Below are 24,372 nucleotides of genomic sequence, written 5' to 3'. Positions count from 1 at the left end.
AGTAGGCCTAGTTAGTTGGCTCTCCGGCTAAGCATGGACAGTCGGCAATCAACGCAAGTTTGTCTTGCAGTAGGCCCGCCTACCAGTATAACCAGTAGCCATTTCCACCTTCGCTCAAAGTTCAATTTGCACAGCACTGGACACTTCAGCCACTTTCTTGTTACTTTGCAGTTCGTTTTCCATATTAAATCACTTGGCAGACTTTCTTTCAAAAAGACTTTAATGATGAACTTTTTAGGCAGAGAACTTAGACCAGGACTTGGAATTTAGGACCAGCACAAAGTATCCATCAACGGGGGCCGCCTACCTTACACAATAGGCTAATTGCCTAATAATAATAATAATATGTGCTTCTCAAAAAACTAAAGGCTTGTGGAGGTGCGAAACCAAAAACATGAATCAAAGACGAACATCAAAGGATGTAAGGTAACACTCACCAAATGGTAAAAAAATAACAGAGGCAGTCCTCTGTTTCACCATTTTATTGTTTGGCATCAGTCATTAAGGTTTCTGAAGAAGACCACCCGGCCAAGTTAATGACTGATGCCAAACAATGAAATGGTAAAATAGAGAATTGTGTCTTTTTTTTTTCATTTGATGAGTGCTACCTTACATCCTTTGATGTTCTTCTTTAATGATAATAATAATAATAATAATAGTAATAATATCAATAATAATAATAATAACAACAGCCTAATAATAATAATAATAATGATAATAATAATAATAATAGCCTAATTATAAAAGAGGCCTGATAACAAATAACAATTACAGGCATAATACTATCAATAGTAACACTGATAATAGGCTATTAATAACAAAATGCTTCTAGTAAAAGCTTGGCTGAAAAAGGGTTGGTCTATGGCAGAAGCCCCCCAGAAAAGGCATGGTCTAAAACAAAAATCTCCAAGGCCTAACTAGCCTAACGTTAAGGCTTTTTTCTTCTTCAAAAAAGCAAAATGAGTAGTCCTAGTCCATTAGGCTACTCAACAAAGAGGGGCTAAAACCCTGGATTTGACGTTGCCGACGCTGCAGGACCCTTTGCGCATTATAGATCCTTCTGATTGGGACTGTTGGCTCCCTCGCAACTTCTGCAATCACCCCCTGTCGGACGGTGCATCATTTCTCCGTCAGGGGGATGCACGTGTTCCCCAACATCGTGCACAATAATGTTAGCATCCACGTCCTCCACTTCAAATCTATTTGTGATCAGTGGCACTCTACAGTTCCACCTCCAGCACCTCCATCTAATGGTGTCTTGATTGGTGCGGTGCTTCTGATATCTGAAGTTCTCATGTACCAACACTTTGCCGCCTCGATCACCATCCATAACTATCGCCATTGTTTGTCTTCTTGTAGGCTAGTAAGCACATGACAGTGAGTCCACGAGTTATCACCGATAACAACCGATTGTTGCAAACTGTTGCAAGTTGGCGGGCGGTTTAGACATTGCTGAATTTTGATCATGTGGTTTAGAACGCCAGGAAACTTGCGTGCAGATGACCACACATCCACGACAAGTTTTAAATATTTCCAAACTCGAAATCATGTGTGCCTTTGGCTATTTATAAATTATTTTTCGAGCAATATGTGTTTTGTGATTCAGCTTTAGCGTTGTTGATTAGCCTTTCATTCATATTTTGTCAAAAAGGCGTATTCATTAGCCTAGGCCTATGTCCCGTTATTTCTGTAGCATACAGCATCTTAGAATCTTAAGAGACCAGGCAGATATTGTTATGATTTTATTGTTATTACCATGCTATATTAGCCTACTTTATAATTATAAATATTTCAATTATCCAATTTTTAGCATTTCTAATATAAGGCTATATTGTTATTATTATCATCATCATCATCATCATCATTATTATTAGGCTATTATCATTATTATTATTATTATTATTATCATTATAATTATGATGCTTAAAGGGCCTTACTGAGCAGATGGTTTCTATCTAATATCTGTCAGATGCTTTCCCCAATAAGCTGGTGTGGTTATGATGGGAACGACGGCTTTCTAGGGAACATAGAAGAAGTGGGTCAGAATTGGCCTATTGTCGGTATCAGCCAGCTTACGCAGGAGTCTATCCCTGGTACAATGCGCTAGACCTCTGGGAGATGGACTGCTGAGGACGGAACACAACATCTATACTCAGCTCCCGGCACTTCTCGCACAATGTGCTACTCATACGCTGAGTTGGCGGCACCCGGGATCGAACTCACGACCTTGCGATCCATAGGCGAGAGCTCTACCGACTGAGCTATGCCCGGGTACAATTGCCCAAGGAGCACAGGCTTACTATATTTACATTCAGACACAGACGAGCCAGCTCACCTACTCGGCGAGGCGCATTTTCCTCGATAAGTGACACATTTCACGCATAAATATCAGAGAACTGCCGGGGTGGGTTATGCGCCCAAATATAGGCTATAGCCTAATAAGTTGAAATTGGTTTAGTGTCGAAAGTTTCCACATACTTTAGCCAACCTGGACTTTGTGAGTTCGTTTTTGTGATATAAAAATAGAAATCGTATGATTCATTGTCTTCTTAATAATCTGCCCTAAATAATGCATTATTGAAAATGCACTTTTTGCGCCAAACAGCGTCAAGCCTGCTGACCGGGGAACATAGGACCTTTCTTTATAAAAAGGGTCCTATGTTCCCCTAGGGCACCCGGGGAACATAGGACCCTTTTTATAAAGAAAGGTCCCATGTTTCCCTGCACATGCAAAACGGGGAACATAGGACCCTTTTGGGGAAAAGTGGGGAATATAGGGCCCTCTGTATACAAAAAGGTCCGATATTCCCCGGTCTCATACAAAGCGGGGAACATAGGACCCGGGGACTATAGGACCCGGGGACTATAGGGAGGACCCCGGAAACACCAGGGTTGCCAACGTTGGCCAAATGTTTAGTGTGAGGTTTTCTGGCGTGCTCCGGAACTGGTGACGGGGTTCAGTGGTCCTACGTTGTTCTCCACATCACAATGAACACATGTGTATATGACAGACGTGTCAAAAGAGCAGCTAAATAGACGTTATAAGCCGTAATAGACCCGGACGTGCAGCAACACCCAGCAGAGTACACCAAGTGGCGAGCTCTCTCTCTCTCTCTCTCTCTCTCTCTCTCTCTCTCTCTCTCTCTCTCTCTCTCTCTCTCTCTCTCTCTCTCTCTCTCTGTCTTTCTGTCTCTCTCTCTCTCTCTCTCTCTCTCTCTCTCTCTCTCTCTCTCTCTCTCTCTCTCTCTCTCTCTGTGTCTCTCTGTCTCTGTCTCTCTCTCTCTCTCTCTCTGTCTCTCTCTCTCTCTCTCTCTCTCTCTCTCTCTCTCTCTCTCTCTCTCTCTCTCTCTCTCTCTCTCTCTCTCTCTGTGTCTCTCTCTCTCTGTCTCTCTCTCTCTCTCTCTCTCTCTCTCTCTCTCTCTCTCTCTCTCTCTCTCTCTCGCAGCAGACGATAAATACACGTTATGTTACACCCTGCAATGCACGCTGAGCTGGCTCTAACCAAAAAGAGAAGGAAACGGACAAAACTGTTAGTTTAAGGACATTTTGTGCCGCTAGTTTTGACATTAACTAGCCAGTCCTGTCCATTCTACATGGTGGCTTGATAGGCAAACGACAGAGCAGCTAAATTAGCTGGCTATTGTTGCTAGCTTGCAGGCACATCAGAAGTCAGAAGCAGTTTGTTGTCATCTCAGTCATGCACTTTCTCAGTCATGCACATCAGAAGTCAGAAGCAGTTTGTTGTCATCTCAGTCATGCACTTTCATACACAAAAGAGACGACATGTCCTTTCTCCCAGCCCACAGCAGTGCAACACAAAAGACACAAAACACATCCAAAAGAAAACGACACCAGCAAAAACATACAACAACGGGGAGAACAATGCAAAATAAATGAATAACCCACACTAACAGCCAGCAACACAGTGCATCAGTAAACTGCAGCACAGTCCAAAATGTCCCTGTCCAGAGAGCGAACGCCAGCCAGCATGAGTGTCGGGACCGCCGGTCCTGCATGGTCTAGCAGCTAGCCCAGCCTGCCCCACTCCACGTCCAGTCACACCGCCCTCGGTGCTTCCTCCTCCGGGCGCAGCTCCAGGCGGCAGCGGCCGTGGCCCCTGGGCCCACCGGACACGGCCTGGACTGCTATATGTATAAGGTATGATACAACTGTGAAATGTCTAAATAATGGCAGTAAATCATTCCACCAAAAAAGGGCTAAACAACATGATGTCAGGCCAGGGTGGAATGAATATGGAGCTGAACTGCATGTAGAGGCCAAAGAAGCTTCTAGAAACTGGGTCTCATCAGGAAGAGCCAGGCGTGGGCCAGAGTGTGAACACAAGAAACAGGCTAACGCTAGACTTCAATATGCTGTACGTTTTATTAAAAGAAATGAGCAGGCCATGAGGGCAAACTCCATGGCCACAAAGCCTCAGCAGAATAATGTCTATGACTTCTGGAAGGAAGTTGAGGTATTAATAATAGTGAGATGCCCTACCATCCAGCATTGATGGGATTACTGGCCTGGAAATATTGCTGAACTGTGGAGAAAACACTATGGTGACATTTTTATTTGTGTAAAGAGTGATGGATTTAATGTTGGTGACGTCTCTAACAATGATGATGTGGTTATTAGACCTGATGAAGTGTGCTACGCCATTGAGAAATTGTCAGTGAACAAAGCATGTGGCCTTGACCAAATAACAGCAGGACATCTGAAGCATGCTAGCCACAGAATCTCAGTGTTACTGGCTGTGTGTTTTTCTGATTGTTAATGCAGGGCATCCTACCTGACTCTATGTTGTCTGTCTTACTAGTGCCAGTAATCACAGACAAAACTGGTAAAATATCCAGCATAGAACATTACAGGCCAGTTGCTCTGGCTAGCATACTTTCCAAAGTATTGGAACCAATTCTCTTGGATAGGCTTCAAGAATACATATCAACTACTGGCAATCAGTTTGGCTTTAAAAATAAACACGGCACAGATTTGTGCATATATGCACTGCAGGAAGTTGTTAGTAAATATAGAAGACACAACACTACACTATGTATGTGTTTTTTGATGCATCAAAAGCTTTTGACCGAGTTAATCATGGTAAATTATTTGTTAAACTACAAGAGTGAGGGGTCCCCTCTTATTTGATCAGGACCTTGCATTTTTGGTATTCATATCAAACCATGCAAGTCAGATGGGGTAAGAGTATATCTGCCCCCTTCCCAGTGACCATTGGGGTCTGACAAGGTGGAATATTGTCGCCTGTTCTCTTCAGTGTGTATATGGATGATCTCTCCAAAAAGTTAAGAGTGTAAGACTGGCACTATGGTGGGGTAGTCTTATTAATCATCTGATGTGTGCTGATGACTTAGTCCTCCTGTGTGCTTATAGTGCTGGCCTACAGCAACTGCTCAGAGTCTGCTCAAGTTATGCTGTGCAGCAGGACATCACATTTAACTCCAAAAAGAGTGTTGTCATGAGTGCTAAAACCAAGGAGGACGAGCAGCAATATGTTCCCTCATTCTTCTTGGCAGACCAAGCACTAAATGTGGTGAAGAAAATGAGATTTGTGGGTCACGTGATCAGGAATGATCTATGTGATGACGATGATGTGCAGCGCCAGTGTTGCAGACTGTATGCACAAGCCAATATGCTGGCACGCAAAGTTCAAATGTGTACAGATGATGTTAAAACTCCTCTTTTTGGGGCTTACTGTACTCCACTCTGTACTGCCCACTTGTGGCGCACTTATAGCAAAGCAACAATGAAAAAGCTGCAGGTAGCATATAATGATGCATTCAGAATCTTGCTCAAGCTTCCAAGATGGACAAGTGCAGGTCACGTGTTTGTGACTAGTAATGTTCCCACTTTTCATGTTGTGTTGAGGAATGTTATGTACACATGTATGTGTCGATTAATTGACTCTAAGAATGTAATTATAATGCTGTTAACTGAGCCTACACAAAGTGACACCAGGTCCTCCTCTTGTTTCTGGGACACTGGAACAAATGTCTGTATAGCTTTTAATCATGGTGGACTTGTGAGCTGCTGTTTTAGCTATATTTTTGTGTTCTTGTCTTGTGTTGTATTTCTTTGTTGTTGTCTTTAAAATGGACCTGTCTTTGTGTCTGAATAAAGTAAGACTTGATTGAATGATTGATATATATCAATATGTTCACTGATATGTGAAGAACAACCTGGGACTGTGACCCTTTGCCACCTTGAATGGTGCAGATATTTTGCCTGGCCCATGGACGACATGTGTGTGAAATATTTCGTGTGTGTGTGTATGTGTGTGTGTGTTTAACCTCCACAGATGCATCAAACAATCTTAAAACGAGGGCAGAAGCCAAAGTAGAAAGATGTGCAGTGTGTTGCAGAAGTGATCACTGCCCATTCTGCGACAAAGTAGAAAATCCAAATGAAATCCATCACCTTCAAAAGCATGTAAGTAAGCACAGCAGTCTGGCAGCTCAGCATGAAGGTATGTAGAGTCTTTGTGTGTTATGGTTCTTTATTGATGCAGGCCTGTTACATTATCATTTTAACCTGTGTCAGCTCAACACAATATTAAACAGACATAAACATTTCCTTTTTAATTGAACTAATTATGGCCCTGTGTTAAGCGTCTCACTTACGTATGCTCCCTCTTCTACAAAGCTGTTATTATTTAGGCCCTGGGTGCATGTAAGGCAGGCATATGTCCCGCCACGGTACTGAGGAAGGTCCCACTCATTAAACATTCAACATTATGCAAAAAACATCCACCCACAACTCCAGCAGCACCCCCGTTTTCTCCTCCAGCACCCCCATTCACTCCAGCACCCCCGTTTATTCCTCCAGCACCCCCATTCACTCCAGCACCCCTGTCTACTCCTCCAGCACCCCCATTCACTCCAGCACCCCCGTTTACTCCTCCAGCACCCCCATTCACTCCAGCACCCCCGTTTACTCCTCCAGCACCCCCGTTCACTCCAGCACTCCCGTTTACTCCTCCAGCACCCCTGTTTACTCCTTCAGCACCCGTGTCTACTCCTCCAGCACCCCCGTCTTCTCCTCCAGCACCACCATTTACTCCTCCAGCACCCCTATTTACTCCTCCAGCACCTCACTTTTTACTCCTCCAGCACCTCACTTTTCTCCTCCAGAACACCCGTTTCTCCAGAACCACAGTTTTCTCCAGCATCCCAGTCTACTCCTCCAACATCACCACAGTTTACAGCAACCACATTTTCTTCATGTGCAACCCCAACTCCACTTCCAACACCAGTACCTCTATTCACCACCCCAGCAACATTCTCTCCATGCACTACCCTAACTCATCCATCGGAAAGCTTGCAGCAGCACCAGTAAGACTGCATGTGCGTCGGCAAGAAAGAGTGAAGTGCAGTCATTGTGGGCTCACAATAAACAGGAAGAACTTGTTGGTTCATATCAGGAAGAAGCACAAAAAAGGGTACAAGATGTCACAGAAAAACAACACCTCGCATGCCAGTGTGGTGACCCCAAAAATGGGATATTTGCAGTCGAAAAATCTTTTTTCAAGCCATGCACTCCTATCCATATTCCAAAAAAGAAAAACAAAACATGGGGTGCAAGCCATCAAGTCATTTGTGAAATGGAGGAATGCAATTCAAATACAGAATTTGCAGCAAGGACTGGAATTGTCCCATCTGAATGCAAACATTTAAAATCTCTACAATTCTGCCCCCAGTCTCAGACTACACCCATGAATCTTCAAGAGGAGGTGCTGTCTGAAATGGTAGCTGCCAAGGTGTTTGCGGGGGACAGAAAGAGAACTTGTTTAAACAGACAAGAAGGAGCTAGCATTGCAGGCATTCCTCTTTCGGTTGAGGTGGCCATGGGGGGGGGGGGGGGCTCCCTCGAAGAAATATGTTTCAGTGTATGAGTCAAAAGTCTCATATTATAGCAGACTTGGTAGGGTAGTAGCTGCTTATGATTCCCAAAGGAAGACTTGGCTCTGCCCATATTCCAAACCAAGACAATCTGTCTCCATGAAATCATTGCCAAGTGGCATCTTTTTCAGACGGACAGGCACATTTTTACAACTGTGAGGGCCACAGAGAGTGATGCTGGGGGAGAGACTGACCGACCAAGAAGCACAAAAAAAGAGTAATGCACAAAAAGATGGAGAAGGACCAGCATACCCTCCCGATGATGCAGGTCTCAAGAGGATGGTCAACTACTTTGGTAAAAAATAAACCCATACCTGCCCTGCTACCACAAAATCTGACCAGCGGCTCCTGAGCAGCTGAAGACTTCCCAAGACACGTTGGACCCAAGGAAGCAACGTGCAAAGAGTGGGCAGGGAACACAGCCCTTAATGAGCCAGTGCTGATCACACCAAAGGCAAGATTGGTCACATATACTGGTGTTCTAGAAGGTGAGCTCAAAAGAAAGGTAATCTAGATAAACGTAACTCATATTAAAAAAGTGACCCTACACTAAATGTTATCTGTGCTCTGTCAACTTGCCAAATCTAGTATGACTGACGTTTTTAGATCTAATATGACTGACACTTTTTTGTAGGCATTTCTACCTACTGCAGGACCTGCAGTAACTGTGGCCTGATGTCTCGATACCAGGAGTGGAGTGATGGTGTTCATAATTTGAATGATCACATTCTGTTAACATTACATATGTAGCACACTTGACAAGAATGACACTTACAAGGGCTGGTGTTTTTGTTGTTTTACTCCATCTGTCAAATAGACATTACAGAGGACACGTTTTCAGAGCACGGCTGACTATACGAACGGCAACACTCATCTGACGACTCTACCCGAATGCCCCAGAGTGCACCGCGGGAGCCAGCACTACGTCACACAGGCTAGAAGCAATTAACCTGCAGCGCCCTCCTGTGGCGAGAACCGGCTATCACAACAACACAGCAGACAATTCTCCTCTTTACTAGTAGTGAGTGGTCAATGAAGGTAAGTATATAAAATAAAAAATAGATGGGGGGCTACTAAATCCCAAGTACCCCACACTCTCCCCTCAAAAAGATAATGGCGTCCCGACATAACAAATCTACCAGTCCACATTGCATAACTTTTCATTGAAAAGATAGGTTATTACTAAGCAGGAGTCAATCTGGATACTGTACTGTAATCAGTCATAACATATAACACACATCTCCTATTAATGGTATATGTTTGCTGTAAATAATGTGCACTTGAATCCACTGCTTCGTCCGTCTTGAGGCCGGGGAGCTATAGTATCTGACTAAAAGCAAATAACTTTGTAATAGTAATATCCCTGGTGGTAACAGGTGTGTTCTAAAACACCAATGCTACAGTAACTCTATGTCTGGTGATCACAGGACAACTAAAATCACATAGCTATAACAATTGTAACATGTCAAAAGTTTTTTTTTTGGTTTTTAAAAAAAAAAAAAAATTTTTTTTCATTTATTTATTTATACTGACTTGTCTGATTTGCTTAACTACCAGACACACTAGGCTGCCCTAGTCTGTGATAAGTAAACACTGGTGTAGGTTTTCTATTTCTCAAAGGGTATTCCTTTTCTCTGGCAGGCTGCACAGCTTCCCCTGGAGGAGGCTGCAAGGCATCTTCTGGTGGAGGCTGCAAGGCATCTTCCGGGCTCTTGTCGTCATCGGGCTCATCCTCTTCTTCAGCTCCAGATGTCTCGCCATTCTCTGACACTGTCCCATTGTCCTCTATTGTTGCAGGCTGCTCCGCAAAATCCTCTTCATCTTGACCGTCTCTTTCCTCCGGATAGAACTCCAAGGCGTCTGGGCTCAGCTGACTCTGGATCCGCTCACTGGCTCTGACTGTTGGTCGTCCCACGATGCATCTCCAGTTATCCTCATCATCTGAGTCACTGTCCTGTTCCTGGTTCCACTGCATTTGTCTGTCTGTCTTCTTTCTCTCCCGTCTAGGTTTCACAGGTAAGTCCTCTTCTCTTGGCTCCACCGGCAGGAAGTCGCATGGCAGAAGAAGGTTCCTATGCATGATTCTGGTTCGTCCTTTTCCGTTCTCCGGCTTCAGCTCATACACAGGGCTGTCGGCGTGCTTCCTCTGTGTTACTACATGCACCTGGTCCTCCCAGAATGGTCTTAATTTCCCCGGTCCTCCTTTCTCGTTCAGGTTGCGGATGAGAACCCTGCATCCGGGATACAGCTCTGTCCCGTGGGCCTTTTTGTCGTATGGTGTTTTGTTTTTTGGCCCCCTCCTTCCGTGCTGTCTCTGATGCTAGGCGATAGGCGTCATTCATGCGGGCCTTCCACTTCTCTGCATATTCTTGATGGGATAGTGCCTGGTCCTTTGCTCTAAGGCCAAACATCAGGTCAATGGGAAGTCTTGGATTTCTGCCGAACAACAGATAGTAAGGTGCAAATCCGGTCGCTTCATTTCGGGTGCAGTTGTATGCATGTATCACCTTTGGGAGTGACGCTTTCCAATCCGTTTTCGCAACCGCTGGCAGGTTTCTCAGCATCGCCAGAACCGTTCTGTTGAAACGCTCGACCTGACCATTTCCTTGCGGGTGATACGGTGTTGTGTGAGAACCCCTGACTCCACTGTACTCCTGCAGCTTGGCGAAGAGCTTATTGTCAAACTCCTTCCCTTGGTCATGGTGCAGCGTCGCCGGGAAACCAAATCTCAGCACAAAGTCCCCGAATACCTTCTCTGCGGCGGTCTTGGCAGCTTTGTTTCTGCATGCATAGGCTTGAACAAAACGGGTAAAGTGGTCCATAACCACCAGTATATACTCGTACCCTCCCTTACACTTCTCTAAGTGTAAGAAGTCAATGGAGACCATCTCAAATGGGTGTGTGGTCACGATGTTGGTGAGAGGGGCTCTGGTTGGTTTGTTGGGGCGCTTGGTCTTCAGGCAGCTACACACCTGTGTGATGTAATGTTCCACATCTTTCTGCATGTGAGGCCAATAGAAACGGTCCCTCAACAGGTGCAACACCCCCTCCACGCCTAGATGGCCCAGGTCTCTGTGGTTCTTTATACACCAGCTCATGGAACTTTTTCGGCAGGACTAGCTGAGTTCGGGTAGCTGTTTTCCGGCGCAGGATGCCATCATCATCAAGGCACAGCCGATGCTTCTCTCTCATGAGTGTCGCAACACCCCTGCTCGCACACTGTGTTTTTCCCCGAGGCCACTGATTGGAGGTTATGTACTTCAGCACCTCACCAATGACAGCATCCTCCCTCTGGGCGTCTCTCACCGTCTGACTGGGTATCTCTGCCACAGGTGATGTATGTTCCTTCTCAAACTCGGCTAGTGCTGTGGCTATGGTTACCGGACACATCCAAGGCTCAGCTCTCTCCAGCTGTACTGACAGCGCCTGGGTCACACTGTTCATGACCTCGGGGTGTACTTCTTGTGAACAGGTCTGCATGTACTGCTCCATCGGCATGCGTGAGAGGCCATCTGCGTCCCCATTGGCTCGTCCAGGCCGGTACTTGATAGAGAACTGGAAATCGGCTAACTCTGCTACCCACCTGTGGGTGGTCGCATTCAGTTTGGCTGTCGTGAGCACATAGGTGAGGGGATTATTGTCTGTGTAGACAGTGAATGATGGAGCGTGGTAGAGGTAATCTCTAAATCTCTCACATATGGCCCATTTCATCGCGAGGAACTCCAACTTCCCTGAGTGGAGATGGTAGTTCTTCTCAGGAGTTGTCAGTGTCCTAGACCCGTACGCGATGACTGCCAGCCCACCCTGTGACTGTCTTTGATACAATACTGCCCCGAGGCCCTCTCGTGACGCGTCGCAGTGAAGGATAAAGGGCTGTTCAAAGTCTGGGTAGCCCAACACTGGTGGCTGGATGAGGAATTCAATCAACTGACAGAGGACCTGTTGGTGTTTCAGCTGTCCACTTAACTGGGTGGGAGGAGGGCAGATGGTCTCGGGAGCCCTTCCTCCCCTTGTCCTTTCTCTTTTGTTTGAGCTTCCCCGCTGCTGTCTTCTCTGGGGTGAGGAGGTCATAGAGAGGCCTTGCGATTCGGGAGAAGTTAGGTATGTAGGGCCGGTAATACGAGATGAATCCCAGCATCTTCCTGAGCTCTCCGATGGTCGTAGGTTCTCTCTCCTTCAGTGCCTGGACCGGGGCCACATCAGCGGGGTCCATTGTGTATCCATCCTTGGTCACAAGCCTTCCCAGGGACCTTACTTGGTTTTTGAAGAGTTCACATTTTCTTGCCGTCAGCTTGATTCCATGGCTTCTGTAGCGGTGCAGTACTCTTCTCAGGTGCTGGAGGTGTTCGTCGAATGTGGTTGAGTGGACCAGGTTGTCATCTAAATACGACTGACAAATGTCGTCCCTCAGCCCAATCAAACATTCCTCCATGGACCTCTGGAACTCTGCTGGTGCTGAGGACAGTCCGAAGGGAATTCTCACCCATTCATATAATCCCCACGGGGTGATGAATGCAGTCAGTGGGCGGCTGGACTCCTCAAGAAACCCCTGGTGATATGCCTTCCCCTGATCCAAGACAGAAAACCAGGCACTCCCCTTCAGGCTGTCGAGCATATCCTGGATGCGTGGTATTGGATGGCGGTCTGGGATGGACCTCTTGTTCAACTCACGGTAGTCACAGCAGAGGCGGAGGCTCCCATCCTTTTTCCGCACACACACGATTGGGCTTGAGTAGGGTGATTTTGACTTAGTTATCCAGCCTCTGTTCAGTAAATCCTCGAGGTATTCCTTCACTTCTTTATGAAGAGGCTTTGGGACTGATGTGTATGTCCGCTTCACCGGTGTGGTGTCACTCAGGCGGATCTTGAGCTGGAGTGATGGAATAGTCCCCACATCATGGTCATCGCGTGCGAACACACTACTCTCCTCCCGCAGTAGCTCTCTCACCTGCAGTTGTTGTTCAGGTGTCAGGTGGTTCAGAGGGACAGGCGGGTCCCATAGATCTTCCTCCTGGTGTTCCGTCTTGACATCACCTGGCCCTTTCAGCTTTGTTGTGTCTCTAATCACAGGTCTTCGTTCTGTACCTGTTGTGGAGGTCCCTGGGATGACTGGGTTCACTGTACTAGTCCCATCCACATCCAACGGCTTCACGGCGGCAGGGTAGATGGCTCTAGTTCTTTGGGTCTGCCCCAGGGGAGTCCGTGGCGGCAGTGTGATGTCATGAGCTGTGACGTTAGTCACTGGGACAGCGATGCGTGACCAGGTTCCCTTCTGTAAACATACAATGTTTTCATCCACCTTCAGGCCCTCTGGCCACTTTGGGTTCACATTAGGCTCAAAGAGGACGTTCTGGTCTGCTTGGAGGGGCCCTGCTCTAACACCACACTTAACAGTCTTTGTCTGGCCCGCCGCAATAGTCATGCTTTCTCGGCCCACTTTAACCATCCCCTCACCTTCCATATCATCTCGGCTCTTTATCAGCTTCACGAGGACTTCAGCCTTCTTGTAGTCAACCGCGAACGCAATGCTTAGTGCCTTTGTGATTACACTTGATGGCTGTCCAGCTCCAGACTCTAACAGGTGTTCAATTACATTGTAACCGATGATCGGTTCTTCTGCGGTGCCCTGGTGTGTGGTTACTAGTATTGGCACAGTGAGTTCCATTGGTGGGGTCTGAGTGGTGCTATTCGGTGCTAACTAGACAGTCACTTCCACCCATCCAGAGAAAGGAATGGTTGTCTGGTTTGCTGCTTTACCAGTAAGGGTGCCAGGGCCAAGGATCTCTTCTGTGCTTCTCACCTTGGTGTGTGGGAGATGTTTTCTCCTCCATTCTTCACTGATTAGGCAGACCTGCGACCCGGTATCCCACAATGCCTGTGTGGCTACACCATCAATGTAACAGTTTATCATGTATTTCTTTCCAATTAGGTTCAGCAGCTGTGACTGGCGTTTTGAGGAGATATGACTCACTGTGGGTGCTTGCTGTTCCCGCCCTGCCTCGTCTCGCTGTCGGGCAGACACTCTGGCTTCTAGTAGCTGAATACTGTCGTCGATGAGCTTGCTGGTGACAGTACAGCTAGATGTGTCCACCTGCTCCGATTTTTCAGGCCTCTGAGCTCTACACCCTCTTGAAAGATGGCCACTCTGTCCGCATTTGAAACAGTGGTTGCACTGGTCGCCCCTTTCACTGTCTTGACAGGCTTTGCATCCACGCTTCCTCACAGGCTGCTGCTGACGAGAAGGTCTTTGGCCCGAGGAGTGGTTCATGGCTTTTCTCATCTGTTCCATTTCTCCTTTCAGCTGTTGGATTATCTCGTAGAACGCAGACTCCTTTTGGTTCCCTGCCTGTGTCTTAAGGGCTTTCACACTCGCGGATGTTGATGGCGACGACTCCTGACCCCCGACCACTGCAGCTTCCGCTCCTAGATACTGATGTGCCTCAGCTCGCACTTCCCGCACTCTGGTTTCCTTACTGTGGGAGCTCTTCTTGAATTTCCGCTGTCTCTCTGACTCGAAACTTGCGGCCTCTATCATCTTAACAATGAGAACATCATCAGTAGTTGCTTGATCATCGAGATAGCTCTTGAGCTGATATTTTACCTGGTCATTCACTAGCCCAGTTCCCACAGCTCTTAGGAACTTCTTCTGTATCAGTTCAGGGCTGTATTGTTCATCAGAGCCAGGCTCTCTCGCTGCTGCTAAGAGTCTCTCTTTACATGCTATGGCTCGGAACAGGAAGTTCTGTGGTGACTCCTGACTGTCCTGTGTGATGTTGATTAGTCGGTGATATAGGTCCACAGAGCTATCCTCTTTGAAATGGCCTTTCAGAATGGTCCTCAGCTGAGGGAGGGTGAGTTCAGTTTTGATCTCTAACAAGTCACGGAGAGTCAGCCCAGGGCTGATGGCTCGGATTACAGCCTCTATTATCTCCAACTCGCTGTGGCCTTTTCTCACCCCCATATCAATCTGATGCGTAAGATTTATATAAGACAACTTGTCTATCTGCCCCCGTTCTCCTATTTGGCCATTTATCTTAAAGTCTCTGCGTATGGTCACTTCAGGGGGTTGGATTACTGACGGGATTGGGTTTGAAGGTTGACTAGGTCTACTGGGTTCTTTAAGACTTAGTTTTTCACTGAGGCGTGATATCTCTTCCTCAAGCGCTTTTGTGGATGCAGTAAAGCTGGACTGTAAGGCCTGATATTGTTCATGTAAGCTTGCCAATTCAGCAGCATCCTTGTTAGTACTGTCTGCACCTGCACCAGTATGTGACTCCGCCCCTCTCTGCTTCATTTCACTAGAGAGGTCCACTAGTCTGGACAGAAACTGACGTGCTACCTCTTCATCCTCCTTCTCAATTGCTTCATCCACAGTTTCACTAATAAGTCTGATCAGCGCATGCCTCTTTGTCTGGTTTTCAGTGGGGACTTTAGCAATAACACACACCTCTTTTAACTGGTCCAGCCCTAACTGCAGGAGGGTCTCACTCAGCCTGTCTTGCAGTTGCTCAAGCTCCAGTTCCATTGTTGGTCACGTGTTCTCACTCCGCTCCCCACTTCTTCTCCTGACAATGGTGGCAATGGCGCTGATCCCGGGTTTCGGCACCAATATTTGTAGCACACTTGATAAGAATGACACTTACAAGGGCTGGTGTTTTTGTTGTTTTACTCCATCTGTCAAATAGACATTACAGAGGACACGTTTTCAGAGCACGGCTCACTATACGAACGGCAACACTCATCTGACGACTCTACCCGAATGCCCCAGAGTGCACCGCGGGAGCCAGCACTACGTCACACAGGCTAGAAGCAATTAACCTGCAGTGCCCTCCTGTGGCGAGAACCGGCTATCACAACAACACAGCAGACAATTCTCCTCTTTACTAGTAGTGAGTGGTCAATGAAGGTAAGTATATAAAATAAAAAATAGATGGGAGGCTACTAAATCCCAAGTACCCCACACATATGTGCATTTTCCTTCGTACATCACTCCAGGTAAGAAGCGATCATTTTGGAAGGTATGCTTTAGTATTGTTGTCCTTTGAGGATGTCCCTTACTGAGTCTTCTACACTGTCCTAGACCCACCATGCTGCTAGCCGAGCCATTGAAGTGTTGGAGAAGACTGAACAGAAGATATTTCCCAGTAAGGACACAATACTTCATGCATACATGCACTCTGAAGCCCTCACAAAGCACGACTACATGTATTCCTGCATTAAGTGTGGATACCATCCAGCAGTCGTCATGATGGACCTTCACAAAAGGCAGTTTTCAATATGCCTGGTAAGTCCCTAAAGTCATGGAAGTGCATCCTATTCTAGAGATACTTTTTTTTCATTTTAATTTCACAATGTTTTCTTAATACTTGATTTTACAATAAGTGATGTGGAGGACCCACCAGAGGACTTTGATGGAAATGTGGATATAGAGGACTTTTGGGAGACTGTGACTTCCAAGTTTGTGTGCAGAGGCTTATTACCAAGTGAGTAATTTTTACTCCAAGTATACAAAATAATATAGCATTTTTGGGACACATACTGTGTATTCCCCCAAGACCATCCACTACTGCAACAGAATGACTTTCCTTCATGCTTGATAACACTATTATTTATTGTCAGTCAGCCGTCTCTGTCCAGTATTTCTTTAGTCAACAGATGGCCTAGATGTACCACTGTGGGTCCACTGTGCTCATATATCAACCGTTCTAATATATTGATGCTCAGTCAGTCCAAATTATTTGTCATGATTTTACACTCCGAAGGCAATAGAAAGAACCCCTTTGTGGTTTCTCCCTCATACCACAGCTGGGCCCCTTGGATTGGTCCAAAGACCGGGAAAGATGCCACCGTTTTAAACATGGAATATGCAAAGCTCCATGGACCAAGGCAGTCCTGAGAAGTGGCTGATCTGGCTTTAACCGAGGAGAGGCTTGAAGACGTCCTGACTAACCTCAGGGTAGCAGCTAGTTAAAGTAATTAATCATTAAGAATCTTGTAAATTTAGCAAGATATTGTTGTGTGATTATTGATTTCCTTTTGCGTTGAAATAATAGGTGGACATGGTTCGACAGTTGTGCGAGCAATATGGCCTTGACTCAAAAGGCTCAAAGATGGACCTTGTCTTAAGACTTCGGGGAGAAATGAAGAACAGATCCTCTTATGATAAGGTGTTTCAGGAGGTCTGGGGAGCCTCTGGTAAGATAAGTTATTATTAGTCTTTCTAAACATAAGTCTTTAACATACCAGTGTCATCTGGTTAATATAAAGAGATACATTTATTTATTTAACCTTTATTTAATGAGGCAAATCAGTTAAGAACATTCATATTTGCAGCGGAGGCCTGAGCTAAAACAGGGATAAAACAGACCCTCTGCCAGAAGAACACTAATGATGTCATAGCGATACTGTAAGCAGTTTAATAGCAACATAACCACTATGCCACAGGACTAAGTCAAACTCCATGTATAATGCACTATCGTACTAATTAATCGGTGTCGGTTATTTTCCATTACTGTCACACGTCAGTACTCTCATCACCTCACAGTAGTTTTCTTTAGGTGGGTGGACAGTAGTCCCGTGCCCCTGTGCAGTCGTCTGCTCAATCAAATCGAATTTAGGAGCAGAAAGTCCCAGGGACTCTGCTGATATCCTTCTATCCTGCAAACACGTCCCAAACATTTCAATATATGACTTTGCAAGAGGTTAAGCAACCCATACCAACTTGAGGGAGCCACGAAGTTGCCATTCCAACCATATGAGGGCGCCTTCTTGAAGCAATGCCAAAAAACGTCCACTTGGCTGTGGAGGGCAAGCTCAAAGTGAACTTACCTTGGCTCAAGACCAAAAAGACGAACACTGAGCAGAACAGCCACCCACTCACAGGACCATCAGATCACTATGCCCTGTACGACATCTTCCATGGAAGGAATACCAAGGATGCCAGAGATGCTCTTCCAGAAATGGACCTTGTCCCTCACCTGGCTGGCTGGGTAAACAGCCAATGTGCAGAACAACTACTTTCTGAATTAAAGAAAAATAACTACTGCATGAACACAACAGTCCATCTGCATGCATCTTCATGAGGCACAACATACTGCATCATTACAACACTACATGCAGTAAGAAAACACAAGCCAGTGTACAAAACATGGTGGGTACAGCTGTCCGGCTACAGTTGGACTGTAATGGGCAGGTAACACTGGGTAATTTACTTCTCTACCCTCATTCACATTTATTTTCTTTCAATGGTTGATCTTCTCGCGGTCATAAAGATGTCTCAAGTGATTTAAAGTTCTTTACTTCAGGCACAGCGGCCCACTGACTCAGAGGAAATGTCACAGACCGGTGAGGGAGGGGGATGCAAGTAGAAAAGGATGATGCATAGAAGTTTCATGACATGTCAGTAATGTTTGAGGTCATTTCTAGGAGCTTGTTTTGCACTAGTTCTTTCCTTTTAATTTTTAAACACTGGAATAATCTTCTCCTGTGTGTCCATACACTACTTTGGACACTGTGCAGTAACGTATAACATCCGGGACAATGGTTCAAATCACAACATCCTTTGTCTTAAGTTGATGTACATGGGTGGAGTTCTGAGGCAGCAAACGGTAAGAGATAATCAGTTAGTGAAGCCAGTAAAAAGAGTCATTGTAATACTAATATGATTCCTTCTTTTCACACTCCTGATCCCGTGTCTGAGCTGACCCCGGGTTTGACAACAGACCTTCCAAATGTGGGAGAGAACAGGATGCTTTGGGCTGTTGATCTTCTCCCAGCGCAGCAGAATCTGGTGACTTATAAACGTTGCAAACATTTTCATAAATGATGTTGATTGAATACTGTTAATTTAGCTAGTATTTAAATACATTTTTTCGTTGCTTTATCCAGCTGGCTTATGTCTTGATAAAGAGAATGGTCCAAATGAAGAGATTCTACAACTGAGCTCAACCCAAGCATTAAAGAGACGTGGCTTTTGGTTGTTGGGTTTGGATGAGTTTGAGGCGACGCTAATGAACCACATCTCATGCTGATTATACTGAATTAAATGTTATGTGTTTTTATTATGAGAATACATCAGTTTTCATTTATATTCTTTTCTTAACAGCTTGCCAATGAATGTTTCAACCTCATAACTCAAACGGCAGCGTTAGAGGTCAGTTTGGTTGTTTTTGTTGGTATATTTGGTCGTATGTGTAGTAATTATGCAAGATTTATAGTGACACAAACGGCACCATCTTGTTTATTTCTCTTCAGGGCAAAGATGGCTTGGCTGTAAACAGCTTTGTGGCGGTGACCTGGTTGCCACCATTGTACGGCACTCCCCTGGAGGCTTTACCTGTTGGTATCCTTTAAAATTCATGGCACGTACGATGATGTGTTAACTAGTTTACTGTTTACTGCAGGTTGTTCCATCACCTTTTTTATCCCATCTCACAGGACGATGCCTCAGCCAAGGACGTCATCTTTCTCCCTTCCTGGGAATCGGGCCACTGGATTTCATGTGTAAGTTACCTGTCTCATATCTTATGTACTGTATGTAGATGTAATGTGTAGGATCAAGGACTCGGTGATACACTAATGTGAGTTAGCTAGTAGTTCGTGAGGTTAAGCTACATTGCTGTATATGTTAACTGTTTCTTTGTATCCTTTTTCCACAGCTGCTTTGTACTTGTGCTGGTTATGTTCATAATAACAAAAGTGTGCATTGTGATCTCTGAATCGGACAAGTTCACATTGTTAATTCAGTTCAATCCAGTTTATTTGTGTATTGCTTTTCATCACGGACGTGATCACAAAGACACTTGACAGGGTTCAAAGCTTTAATGTCGTGTTCTTCACAGATTCTCAAGCCAAAGTCTAGGGAGTTGCTTTGTCTAGGCTCCCTAAACCCTTTAGATTTTGGACAACACAGCTACATTGACATTTTCAGGTTTAAATTTCAGGAAAATATATACTGTTCTTCATCCGTACTAACAATATGCAACTGTTTGGAGTTCATACTAACACTTCTGTTTGTTCATACTTAATCCTCGGAGGACTGGAGTTTGACACCCATGCTATGGTAGTTCAGTTTAAGACCATACTTTTTTGTTTCTTGTGTTGCTAAATGTGTCATTTGGCATACATAATTATTCTTCATAGAAGTAGCAGCAGTAGTAATAGTAGTCAGATTCAGCAGTGAAACCCAACCACTGATTGTAACACGAGGGGGTGGTTCTGTTTTAAACACCAACCCTTTCTTTTTTTAACTTGCCATACTTATGCCTGCTCAAGAAAAGATGCACAATACTGAACTGTGTTGTATTGTTAGTTGGTCGCTAACAGCCACACTGTGCTCCTATGACAGGAACTTGGCGAATCATATGTCTCATGGCCAGTGGACCACATCTGTCTTGGGAGACTGTGAGGTGAAGCTTTTTAATTTCTTTACGTGTAAAAACAAAATGTTTTCCACCAGTAAAGTAAAGTATAATCATAGAATGTATATTGTCTTATTCCACTTATAAGTTACAGAATGCACCACTGCAGCTGGGAGGCATTGACTGTGGGGTATTCATGTTGATGGTAAGTGATCTTATAATTGCTGTAACACTACCTCTGTGTGTTACACACTACACACTTCATTTGTAAGCTGCATTTTTTAATACAACATAAGAGTTTTGATTGTTTTTCAGACGCCCTCTATGTGGCCCTGGGAATGCCATTTGATTTCACTGATGTGAGTTTGTGTACAAACCCCAATTCCAATGAAGTTGGGACGTTGTGTAAAACGGGAATAAAAACAGAATACAATGATTTGCAAATCCTTTTCGACCTGTATTCAATTGAATACACTACAAAGACAAGATATTTAATGTTCAAACTGGTAAACTTTATTGTTTTTTGCAAATATTCACTCATTTTGAATTTGATGCCTGCAACACGTTCCAAAGAAGCTGGGACAGGGGCAACAAAAGACTGGAAAGTTGAGGAATGCTCAAAAAACACCTGTCTGGAACATTCCACAGGTGAACAGGTCACCTGGAAACAGGTGCGTGTCATGATTGGGTATAAAAAGAGCATCCCCGAAAGGCTCAGTCGTTCACAAGCAAGGATGGGGCGAGGTTCACCACTTTGTGAACAACTGCGTGAGCAAATAGTCCAACAGTTTAAGAACAACGTTTCTCAACGTACAATTACAAGGAATTTAGGGATTTCATCATCTCCAGTCCATAATATCATCACAACATGCAGAGAATCCGGAGAAATCTCTGCACGTAAGCGGCAAGGCCGAAAACCAACACTGAATGCCCGTGACCTTCGACCCCTCAGGCAGCACTGCATTAAAAACCGACATCATTCTGTAAAGGATATTACCACGTGGGCTCAGGAGCACTTTGGAAAACCATCGTCAGTTAACACAGTTCGTTGCTACATCTACAAGTGCAAGTTAAAACTCTACCATGCAAAGCCAAAGCCAGATATCAACACCATCCAGAAACGCCGCCGGCTTCTCTGGGCCCGAGCTCATCTGAGATGGACTGACGCAAAGTGGACAAGTGTGCTGTGGTCTGACGAGTCCACATTTCACATTGTTTTTGGAAATCATGGACGTCGTGTCCTCCGGGCTACAGAGGAAAAGGGTCACCCAGATTGTTATCAGCGCAGAGTTCAAAAGCCAGCATCTGTGGTGGTATGGGGGTGTGTTAGTGCCCATGGCATCATGGGTAACTTGCACATCTGTGAAGGCACCACTAATACTGAAAGGTCCATACCGGTTTTGGAGCAACATATGCTGCCATCCAAGCGACGTCTTTTTCAGGGACGTCCCTGCTTATTTCAGCAAGACAATGCCAAGCCACATCCTGCACGTGTTACACCAGCGTGGCTTCGTAGTAAAAGAGTGCAGGTACTGGACTGGCCTGCCTGCAGTCCAGACCTGTCTCCCATTGAAAATGTGTGGTCCATTATGAAGCGCAAGATACGACAACGGAGACCCTGGACTGTTGAGCCACCGAAGTCGTACATCAAGCAAGAAGGGGAAAGAATTCTGCCTACAAAGCATCAACAATTAGTGTCCTCAGTTCCCAAATGCTTATTGAGTGTTGTTAAAAGGAAAGGTGGTGTAACACAGTGGTGAACATGCCCCTGTCCCAGCTTCTTTGGAGCATGTTGCAGGCATCAAATTCAAAATGAGTGAATATTTGCAAAAAAACAATAAAGTTTATCAGTTTGAACATTAAATATCTTGTCTTTGTAGTGTATTCAACTGAATATAGGTGGAAAAGGATTTGCAAATCATTGTATTCTGTTTTTATTTACATTTTACACAACGTCCCAACTTTATTGGAATTGGGGTTTGTACATTTATAATAATTTCTAGAGAAAATGGACAGTGAGAATACTTTTTTTTCACAATTAACATTTTACAAATCTCCAACTATCATATTGTATCAGTTTGACATGCCTGAAATACGGCGGTGGTGGTGCCTGCAGCTGCTGGAGTCATTTCCTCTGGGAAGTTACGCTATATGGACAAAAGTATTGGGACACCTGGCCATTACACCTACAGAAGCTTTTATGCGATCCCATTCTAAACCCATAGTCATTAACATGGAGTTGGTCCCCCTTTGCAGCTATAACAGCTTCCACTTTTCTGGGAAGGCTTTCCACAAGATTTTGTAGTTTGTTTGTGGGAATTTTTGTCTATTCATCCAAAAGAGCATTTGTGAGGTCAGGCACTGATGTTGGACGAGAAGACCTGGCTCACAATCTCCGTTCTACTTCATCCCAAAGGTGTTCGATGGGGTTGAGGTCAGCACTCTGTGCGGGCCAGTCAAGTTCTTCCACACCAAACTCACCCAACCGTGTCTTAATGGACCTTGCTTTGTACACGGGGGCACAGTCATGCTGGAACAGTAAAGGGCCCTCCCCAAACTGTTCCCACAAAGTTGGAAGCATAGAATTGTCCAAAATGTCTTGGTATGCTGAAGCATTAAGATTTCCTTTCACTGGAACTAAGGGGCCTAGCCCAACCCCTGAAAAACAACCCCATACCATTATACCTCCTCCACCAAACTTTACAGTTGTCACAATGCAGTCAGGCAGGTAACATTCTCCTGGCATCCGCCAAACCCAGACTCGTCCATCAGACTGCCAGACAGAGAAGTGTGATTTGTCACTCCACAGAACACGTTTCCACTGCTCCAGAGTCCAGTGGCGGCGTGCTTTACACCACTCCATCCGACGCTTGGCATTGTGCTTGGTGATGTAAGGCTTGCATGCAGCTGCTCGGCCATGGAAATCCATTCCATGAAGCTCCTGGTGCACAGTTTTTGTGCTGATATTAATGTCAGAGGAAGGTTGGAACTCTGCAGTTATTGAGTCAACAGAGCGTTGGCGACTTTTACGCACTATGTGCCTCAGCACTCGGTGACCTCGCTGTGTGACTTTACGTGGTCTGCCACTTCATGGCTGAGTTGCTGTTGTTCCTAAACGCTTCCACTTTTCAATAATACCACTTACAGTTGAACGTGGAATATCTAGCAGGGAAGAAATTTCACCAACTGACTTATTGCAAAGGTGGCATCCTATGACAGTACCACGCTTGAATTCACTGAGCTCTTCAGAACCACCCATTCTTTCACAAATGTGTGTAAATGCAGACTGCATGGCCAGCTGCTTGATTTTATACACCTGTGGCAATGGATCTGAATGAAACACCTGAATTCAGTGATTAAGAGGTGTGTCCCAGTATGTTTGTCCATATAGTGTATGATCGATATACATGCTAGTGATGAGTGACTGATTGTACAATGTAAAACATCGTTGTTGGGGTATAATTATACTGCAAGGGTGTGCAACTAGTATTTAACAAACCAGCTAAGATTCTTAATGGCTTTACAGTGTTTTATACCTGCTGCAAAGTTATATTGCTGTATACTCCAATTAGCAATTGATTGCAATTTTCAAAGTAGCATCTGTCATAACAACAATTCATCATTTAGGGGTTTCCAATATGGATTATGTACATTTCCATTATGCAAGTGATTTGCAATGTATGTCAAGTAACACACACTGGAAAGATATGACATTGTAATTCTAGTTCACTTTTGCTTTTAGTCGAGTACTGCAGAGAATCCAGACAGAACCACTCCCCATGGAGGAAGACACCCCACCACAGAGCCTCGAAGTATGTACAGGGAACATTTAAGTACTACTTATATGGTTGTTTACTCATTTACTTGATCTGTTTCATATATATGTTTACCTGTCAGTAATAACATTATCATTGATTTGAATTATCGTCCATTTCTCAAACAGGATGCAGTGGTGATGGAAAACATTTTGTGCCATTTTTTGAGGGGCCCCACGAAAGTGCGTGTGGAGGAGGTGCCCTTGTCGCCCCCTGGTAAAGATCAACTGCTACAACAGGTCTACCACGAGCCATAATGGTGAGTCCATGTTCCCGCGCCAG

General features: G+C 45.0%; 1 pseudogene; it reads left to right on the top strand.

Moving 5' to 3' along the window:
• The first annotated feature begins 6,751 nt into the window (after positions 1-6,751).
• Positions 6,752-24,347, top strand: LOC130125470 (uncharacterized; annotated as a pseudogene).
• Positions 24,348-24,372: the final 25 nt, after the last annotated feature.

Source organism: Lampris incognitus, chromosome 15 (genome assembly GCF_029633865.1).
Source record: "Lampris incognitus isolate fLamInc1 chromosome 15, fLamInc1.hap2, whole genome shotgun sequence".
In the NCBI taxonomy this organism is placed as follows: Eukaryota; Metazoa; Chordata; class Actinopteri; order Lampriformes; family Lampridae; genus Lampris; species Lampris incognitus.
This window is presented reverse-complemented; position numbering and strand designations above follow the sequence as displayed.